The sequence below is a fragment of the Anabas testudineus genome, chromosome 12 (assembly GCF_900324465.2).
Source record: "Anabas testudineus chromosome 12, fAnaTes1.2, whole genome shotgun sequence".
Lineage (NCBI taxonomy): Eukaryota > Metazoa > Chordata > Actinopteri > Anabantiformes > Anabantidae > Anabas > Anabas testudineus.
The window spans coordinates 10961649-10971197 of record NC_046621.1 but is presented as its reverse complement, the minus strand read 5'-3'; positions in this window follow the sequence as shown (position 1 = coordinate 10971197).

The window sequence follows — 9549 nt, the reverse complement described above, 5'->3', positions numbered from 1 at the left end:
AAAAACTTGAGCCACTGCTTCATTAAGTGACAGCCTTTCACAAGCAAACATATCGGAAACATCCCCCTTTCAGAGGCAGTAATTAGCAATTTGGAAACCTTGCCCCCTCAGGATATACAGTTTCAATTTAGTCAGCAGCTTTAGATTCTTAGGCACTTAATATTCATTGTTTCTGTCATCTTCCCAATTTCTCAACGCACATTGTCTAGTCTTTCACTGCCGATAACGTGTTTTATCTTTCATGTAATTCTTCTTTTCAATGAGCCTTCTGCACGAGAAGTTAATTTTTATAAATAATTTTCAAAGGGATTTGCAAAAGAATGTGAGGGATGTGATAGCAAAGTGCTCTTCAGGAAGTGCAAGGCTGAATATCATATGGAGCTAGTGCTTGATTGATTAAGTCCGGCTGTAAATAGTGCATGTGAAAAGTTCCTGCAACTTCCTGGTAAGTTGCTGTATAATGCAGAGAAACCCACTGCAATTGACGACGTTGACCAAATATCAAGGGACATTCAAATTTATATAGTATAACATCATATCCAGATATAGCAGCACTGACTCTGATGCAAAAGCCTGTTGAAAAGTTCGCAAGATTTGCAGCTCTCTTTGAAATAGTACATGATGCAGGCCTACTTCTGTAGAGGGGTGCTGCTATTGTTAATTTTTTGCTTGGGTTTGTATTGGCACAATGGACCCTCTGAATGGATTTAATGGCAAATGTTTGCAAACTGCTTATTAAGCCAAACCACATATCATACCTCAGGGGGGCAAGACTGACACTTATCTTTGCCTCCACGGAGCCTTTGTTTCAAAATGCTACCACTTCCATTCATTTCCAATCAGCATTGTCTAATAGAAATAATTGATTTTTGCCTTTTCTCCACAAATGAAAAACGCTTGTGATTAAACATTTTGTCTCCAAATCTAAATTCCAAGATCCACATCATCACTTGAGAAAAATAGGCAACTCATTAAAGCAACAAAAAAAAAGGGGGTGAGAGAAAAAGAAGTAGCTAAGATGTGAAAAGAGGAGGCAGGGAATGAAATAATGAATGGAGTCCGAGTGAGCTATCTTGCCCAGGCAGAGCGCCACTAGGGATGCAAACTCTCAGCCACCAGAAATGAGCTACCTATCTGTGAAAAGAGTGACTGCTCCATCCTATTTGATTTGGCTCTCCTATCATCTCTTAAGAAGATGTCAGCCTTGCTTCTTCTATTGCTCTGAGCCTTTATCAACCCGGAGACGATTTCCCTGCAAAAAAAAAAAAAAGAGGGGGGAGACGCATTTCAGTGCCTTTCAGGGAGCAACACTAAAGAATAAGTGTTATGCGATAAAAAGAGGGTTGTTAAATAGATCTGTCTATTTGTATGGTAATAATGATCGCTTAAAGACTCAGGGCTCCGTGACTTGTAGAACAAGGAAACAAATCTGTATTCAGGTATTGTGTTAACATGACTCTCCAAACGACCTTGTGAAACTTTCATACAGTAAAAAATGAGTTGGATTCTTAAGCTTTTTTTTTTCTTTGTTTGCATCATTCTTTTCCCCGTCCTATTAGAGCAGAAAAGTGTCTACACTGACATACACTACATTCTCAAACAACAGGGGCCTTTTGCATTTTAAATTATTGCTTTTTGGATATCTGGTATTAGAATTAGAAAGTGTAATTTAGCATTTGAATCAGTACATAGTAATATTTTAGATTCTTTGTGATGTTGTAAGCTTGAACTCTTGACCTTTGCTTCAGGACATATATTATTTCATGTAGAAAATACATATGTCATATATTATTGTATTATTATGAATGTGTTAGCGTAGAGCTGCATTGTACAACTTAAGCTGGCGCCATCATTGGCCCAGCCCTCCCCATTACTGCGCTGCTACATTATGTTGTGCTCCACTACACTCTACCCAGTGCTTTAGGTCATTTATTAGTAAAATAGAGTGAATAAAAATGCTACAAAACTTTCTAATCAAGCAGACATAATTGAAATTCTCTGGTTGGTTAGTGGGGTGAGCCCCAGTGAAAAAGCTGAGTGACTGAACTGTACCTTTATATTACGTTAGTTTAACTATAACCATTAAAGTCACGGTAATACCTGCTGACTGTTAACAATCAAACCCTGGTGTGTCTCATTAGGATTCAAATGCTCCACTTTTTTGTCCCCAGGTGGCATAAGCTATTAACAAAATGATCTGAAATGCTGGCTCATAAAGCTCAGGAGCATTGTTTAGTTGTCGAGCAAATCAGACAGTAAGTGGAGTTTGTTTGTTGTCCTGTGTATAGGGACACTAGTTTCAGATGCATCACTGCCACGAGTAGTCAACCTGCTCAACAAAGGCAGACTTCACAAGTCAATTTACTACGTTATGGGTTGAAATGGTGCTGGTTACTGTGATTCTTTACAGTATCTCCTCTCATGTGACTGGCTACAAAACCATACTTTAGGCTAGTGATTATTTATTTGGACATTTCATAACAGGAAAGTCATTAACAATAACTAATAAACTTAATGTTATTTTCCACGTGTGTCTCCGTACGCAATGTCAGTGACTCAGTAAAGAGGAATGTAGCAATCATTAACATTATTAATTACACACGTGCTTTTCCTTCGAATCAAAACCTTTTTCACAGCAAACATTAGGCTCACTAAAGTGCAGCAAGAGAAGCACACGTTACTACTAACTTTAACAACTGCTCAGCTCTACTCAACTATCACAAGAAGCCACGACAGTGTGACCGTGAACCCAGTACTGAATGTATTATACTTTGCTTGCTGTGATCTTTAATTCCTCTCTTTCAATGATCTGTTTATTTAGGTCTGTCTCACATCATAAGATATGAAAGAGATCAAACAAATACAATGCAAAAACATCACAAATGTAGCCAAGACTCATGTGTGGCATTGTGCAGAGAAAGCATCCTCAAACATGTCACCAATTAGGAAATTATGGCCATGTGTATTTTGTATTCATCCCTCACAACAGTACTGCTTTCTACTACTGCTGTACAGAGGAGGAGGGGGACGCAGAGTACACGAAGCTCTCCAGCCCGGCATGGAAAGCACTAGAGGCAGATTGATTGGCCTGCTCAGTTTGGCTGATTAATCAGGGCCTGTTAGGTGGAAACGAGCACCATTTATGGCTGATTATGTTCCCACAAGGCAAAATCTGAAGCTACAATCCACAGTGGAACTTTAAAAACTCTATTTAAACACGCTAATTTCTGTCTCTAGCTCTCTTTATTCCAGCAAAGTACACAAGAGAAGCGGACTCTCTTTCTCCTCTTGTACATTTAATTTGAAAGAAGAAAACATTTTACTAGATAAACTTATGTCATGACACAAAAGTATAGCCTGAAATCCTCAGAGAGGCAACTCTATTAACATTCCCCAATTTTAAGTGGTTTAAGTGGCTTCAAATTAGTTACAAAGACAAATAGAAATGTTTGTTTTTTTAAGTAAAAATATCTCAAATTCGAAGCATCTGAAAAGGCAAGAGTAACTATAACATTTAGCACACGTAAGACACATTTTATTGAAATGCGCTGCAATGTAAGGGTAAATAAAAATAATAAAAATATTCACTCAAATATACAGTGTTTTTGTTCTCTTCAGCATCTCATTTTTCTGTAAAGCACTTGATTCTAATAAATTAGGAAGTAGCCTTTGACTGCAGCATTAATGCTATTTAAAGAGCTTTTCCTTAATCAGTTCTATACAAGTCAAGCAAGATCAACATCTATCTCAAAAGTCAAGAACTAAACTGTGAGCTCTGCTCCACTAACAGTGAATAAAATGCTTTACGCAAAATGTCTTTCATCTTTTACATTCAACCGAGCTCGATATTATGGCAACGTTGACATGTCCTAATTGGAAAGTGAATACCTATCACCCTGGATACAGCTGCAACCACCCTTTTCATATTCTACAATTCACGCCACACGCCATTTTACTTCTATTGAATCACTACTACAGTTATGGAAGCTTTGGACACAAACTACACCTGATGTTGGTCTTATCTTCGTACTACTTGTATGTTCTGCTTTTACCACCAGCAAGAACGTATCTCAGGTTTCTCACTATACAATAGGAAAAGGTAGCAGCATCCGGCATCAGGTTGACTCCATACGTCATGCTTTGATCCAGCTCTGCAGCCCCACACTCGGTTTCAGTGTGGCCTTCCCCAGGCTGGTCACCAGTGTCCATTTATCAGCTGGGATAACTATAAAAATCTGTCAGGAGACAGGGTGGGTTTTTTCCCTTCAACTCAGCTCAGCTGGCAGATTGAGAGACCCCTGTAATGCACAAGTCTGTTTTTATTATTCTTGCTGGGGGGACACTATTTCATCAAGTGCATGATTCCACAGAAGAGAAGAGATAACCCTGGCCTGGCTATATTTCTTCCAATCAAACATTCCAAGGGGAAAAAATGAGTGGGTGCCATCAAATCCCAGAATAATGCTGCCAGATTTTATGTAAAAAGAAGGACTGATGGACAAATACAGGAAGGCAAGACAAGTTTAATGATGTGTGTTCAGGAGCTGAGATTGGAAAACTGACAGAGAAAAGCAGCCTCTTTGCTGGAATATAAATTGTTGTGCGCTGTAAAAAGGCTTTTATCTGGAGTGAATATGGGACGTAATACACGGGTCAGGGTTAAGTCATTTTCTCCGGCAAGTTAAGCGAATAATGAAGGCGAGCCCGCATGGAGAGGAGCACTGCTACTGCCAGTTTGTCTTCATTTATTATGCCAAATCTCATGATTTTGGCGTTGGCACGGTGAGTGCTCTGGCGCGCACCGGTGGACGACATATCGCTTAATTTACACAAGGTAATGAAAGCAGGGAATGGGAGGACAAAACAATTTACCTGCTGACACGGGAAGAAGTGATTTGCGAACACGGGGGGTGAGCGAAAGAGCAGGCAGAGGAGCAGGGCCAGGGAGGAGAAGAGGAGCAGAGGGAAGTGGATAGAGGAAGGAAGGAGGGAAGGGGAGAGGAGAGGAGAGGAGAGGAGAGGCATGGACGAATAAAGGAAGGGGGAAAACAAGAGGATAAAGCTGATAGGTAGGGGGGCTACTGAGGGTTCAGCTTTTTGATGATGACGACGGCTTCAATGAGGCAACAGTAAGCTCTTGCTGTCTCTACCTCCCTCACAGAAACACACACACACACACACACACACACACACACACACACACACAAATATGTGCAATCAGGGAGCGAAATTGACCTCAAATCTGGAGGGTCAGCTAACAAGGCTCTTGTTTTGCTCCTCCTTTCCACCCCAGTTGTAATCACTTATTGGAGAGCCACTTGTGCATCAGGGACGAGCGGCTTCAACGTCACTCTGTAGCCGCAACAGGTATTTAACCAGAAGTCCAAGTCTCTGTTTGCTGCTGTTTGACTGATATATTTTATGTGTTTTCTTAAGAAACATACAAAGAAATTAGCACAATTTAAAATGTTAATGCAAATATGTCAAAGTATAATTTGCTCTGTTTTTACATATAAAGACACACAACATCTCAAATTAGGATTACCACATAAATGGTTTAGATTTGATTTAGCTCCGACAGCAGCCAATCACTCCACAGTATTGATGGATGTGTTCTAAAAGTAAATGATTGGCCATTCAGCTGATGGCCTTTCACACAAAGAGAAAAGAGTCTGGCAGAGACTCTCTGACAATATGGCTGCAGCAGCACTGTAATTTTCCAATCACTAGCCCTTCAGGCCAGGCCACTCCTTAGGGCAGTAAGATCAGATGAGCTCCGGCATTTTCTTTTGTAAGAGGCCAAACTCTATTTGTCTGCTCGCAGGAACAAAAACAATCAGGGAGCCGGGAGAGACTGGCTTTTTGGTCTCTCTGGAGAAGGGCCAAAGACAGAGCAGGAGGGAGGAGGAGGAGAGGGAAGGAGGAGGGGTCGGAGGGACAGTGGGGTGACACAGATAACCGAGTCCCCCCTCCCTGCCCGCTGTGGGTGGTTGGTTCTGGTGATGATGAACGGGGGACGCAGCTCAGCACCAGGTCCCTGTTGTCAAGGCTCTCTGCAGGATGAGACAGAAAGAGGAAGTGTCACTCTCGGCGGGCCTGCTGGGCCAACCTGGACTCTGCTGAGTCCTGCTGCTCGAGTCTTCACAACAAATCAAACACCATAACACCCACCCCTCCCGAATTGTGGCCACACGCACACACACAGCTCTACTGTCTGGAAGAACGCATCAGAAAACACAACCGGACTTTTTAAAGCATGCTGCTTGTAAATATCCGCTGCTACTCGCTCTCCAAGTGTTTGGCCATGAGTGGACTGATATTTAGGGGGATCCAGGAGGTAGGCAGGAGGTCAGCTCTCCTTGGAAGAGAAGCTAGTCCTTGGACTGTGGTTGTACAGAGGGGCTCCCTGCAGCCTCCACCCTCCCCTGGCCACAGCTCTCTCCACAGGGTTATTTCCCCTCACAATGAGAGGTGACAGTGAACAGTGGAACTCGTCAGTGTGAATAACACGCAGTCACGCTTGGTGGGACCCTCTGCTAGATCGCAGCACACACACTCGCACACAGTGACGCACACACCGAGGCTCAAGGGCCCAGCGGTAGGCACGCTGTCAACCTCAGTGCTCTCCCTTCCATTACAGCTTAACCGGGGGCAAATTGAGCAAGCTGATGGGTTAAATTTGACATGTTTGCCGGTCTGACCTGTCTTTACTGTAGAGTACTTCTTTCTTCAGTTGCATGGGGCGAGCTACGACACACATGTGAGTTCTTAATGAATGCAGTCAACATAAAGTATTGTTTAGGATCACAACAAAGGTCAGAGTGACATCTGTTACAAACTCAGCTGACCTCCCACTACTCTAACATCAGGTCTGTGGTAGTTGCATGTCGCTCACTAATGCGCCGCTGTCTTGAGTGCTGTACTGTCCTTCAGTGGTACCTCATAGTAAGAGCAGTCCATAACACAATCAGGCTTAATTTACCTTCCTTTCTCTATCCACTGCCCCATCAGCATATAGTATCACATAACTGCTAATGGGTTAATGGAGGAAGGAGGGAGCGAGAGGAAGACAGCGATAGTTAGGGAAATGGTGCTCAGGTTCATCCAAACATTTAATAACTTATCCAATCTAGAGCGTTCACCTCTTGCTGGGCTAATTATATCATTTAACTGGCCTGGACGAGAGGGCCCGCGTCGACACTCCGTCTTACAGTGTCATCACATAATTATGACTTATGCCAGCGCGGCACAGCAAGCTGGATGAAGTCAGCTTGCCATAAATTTTAATGGTCACTTAGACAATATGAACGTTCGCAAGGCTTCCATGGAATTAAGAGAGAAATATGCCGCAGATGCCATCGCACGGAAAAGCACAAGTGTGGAACAGGGAGACGAGAGGCGCGCCACAGGGAGAAAAACAAGGAGAGATGTGTGTGACATGTTTGGGAAAGGTGAGTGTGGACTGGGCAGATGCAGCTGCTTGATTGTATGGGATCAGGTTTTGTGGTCACTGGGCTGCTAGGAGGCCAACGTCAGGCCTGTCACAGGACTAAACACCCGAGTGTAGTCTGTTTCAATGGAAAAACAGCAGCTGACACTCAAAGCACGTGGGCCAACTGCTGACCTTATTCTACAAATAAAACCTGGTCAGTCAAAAATGGAAAGTTGATGCTTTGGTCATCAGAGCAGCAGAAGTTTGTAATAACTTTGAAAAGTATGAAGAAAAATAAAAGACCATAATGTGGGAAAATAGATGGGGCATAATGAAAAGGGCTGAGTGTCTTTTTCTTTAATAGCTGTAAAATGGCTAATTAGCCCTCTATGATTGATCATTGAGGGAACACGCATTGGGAGGTTTAAGTCTCCTGGGTTTTAATAGTTTTCTGGTAAAATAATTTTACATTTCTAGTATCATTAAGAAATGTTCTGCGACCTCTCTGACTTTTGGATGTGGCATGTGGAAATATTTTTACAAGTCAGCTTTGGCTCATTTGAGATCATGCTAATAAATGTGACGTTGAAAGCATGAATATATAAAGAAGACAGACAGATAGAATAAGGAATAGTGATTTCTAAATGCAGGTGGCTTATGGAAATATTCTCCTCTTATGAAAAAAAGGAGAAGGGAGAGCAGTGCAAAGCGAAGCTGATCTTGTTTTACTTAATATTAATGTCTGTTTTGTGGGTATCCCGTTTCAGGAGGACCCAGCTCCTGCGGTGGAGCGATTGAATGACAAAGATTACCTGTTTAGAGCGCCCCGCGAGACAGCTGATTGATAATGCCTGACACAAAAATGTTTTTGTTTACTCACAGATATGGCTTTGTGTCAGGTTTCAGTTACTTGTTTTTCCTGCAGAAACCTGATTCGCTGTGAACGAAGTGAACGGAGGGGAGAGTCACAGGTCAGGAGGTCTTGACTGAGAGTCAGCTGTGGCATCTGACTCCATAGGTACCTGGCCCGTCTCAACCAGGGGCTCATCCTCAGCATATTTATCCCATTCAGCTTACGTTGTCTTAGAGGGGATATAACACGAAAACATAATCTCGCACCACGATTCCATCCCTTCAGCAGCATTAGATTAGATTGAAACTTCCCTGCACACTTTCCCGGGGCTGTCAAATGAGCTGTCAGTCATGTGTCAGAGCCGGCCCCTCGCTCATCTGCTCTAATACATCACACAGCCTTTTATATGGATCAGTATGAGTGGGACTCTACACAAACACCAGCGGCTCTCCACTGGGATGCAGGGTGATTGATAACATCTCTCCAGCTCTTCACACTCGCGCCCATTTGTATAGTTGGTTGGAGAAGGGCCCCTGGTGTCCACTGACATCTACAGTGGCCATCATCACCTTGCAGAGAACATGAAATCCCACCTCAGAAACACAGGTACGAGCCAGGTAAGGGCAGCTTTCTATTCAGATTGTACAGTGTGACAGTCATCTACAGATCACCTGCAGCCTTTCCTGAACAATAGAAGCAATGCAGGAAACTACAGTAGCCCAGGTGACTCCAGCTATTGTAACTGTTTAACCCTCATATTATCACAGCAGATAAATGTTTATTGCTCATTAGTGTGTTGATACAGTTTTAATGCTTTCAAAACCCTCAGCTGCTGACTCTCCTTCGAGTGTTGAGATCGCTAAGGGGAATCCTGAGCCTGTTTTGTGTACGGTCCTATTGGCGAGCTAATGGCCACTTGGCACATAGACAGCTATCCATTCCAGTCTCGGCTTCACTAATCCAATTGAGGCAACCTGCTTGGCATGAAAGCGACTCATCTGTCTTTACTGTTCATTAATAGGGCTCCTCCTGCAGCTCAGAGCCTATTCACATTCCTTCGAATCGGCCCGAAAGCAAACCCTATCACTGAAACACTGGATCTGTGCAGGATGGGGGGGGTGGGGGGGTGGACATATAATCACTTCTGAGATACATAATCACTGCTGTGTGGGGTAAAGTATCAGAAAATATGAAACCCCCCTAGGGGATGAGCTAGATATTTCCTCAGCATAAAAACAATTTCCTATGCAGGTATGAGATTCAG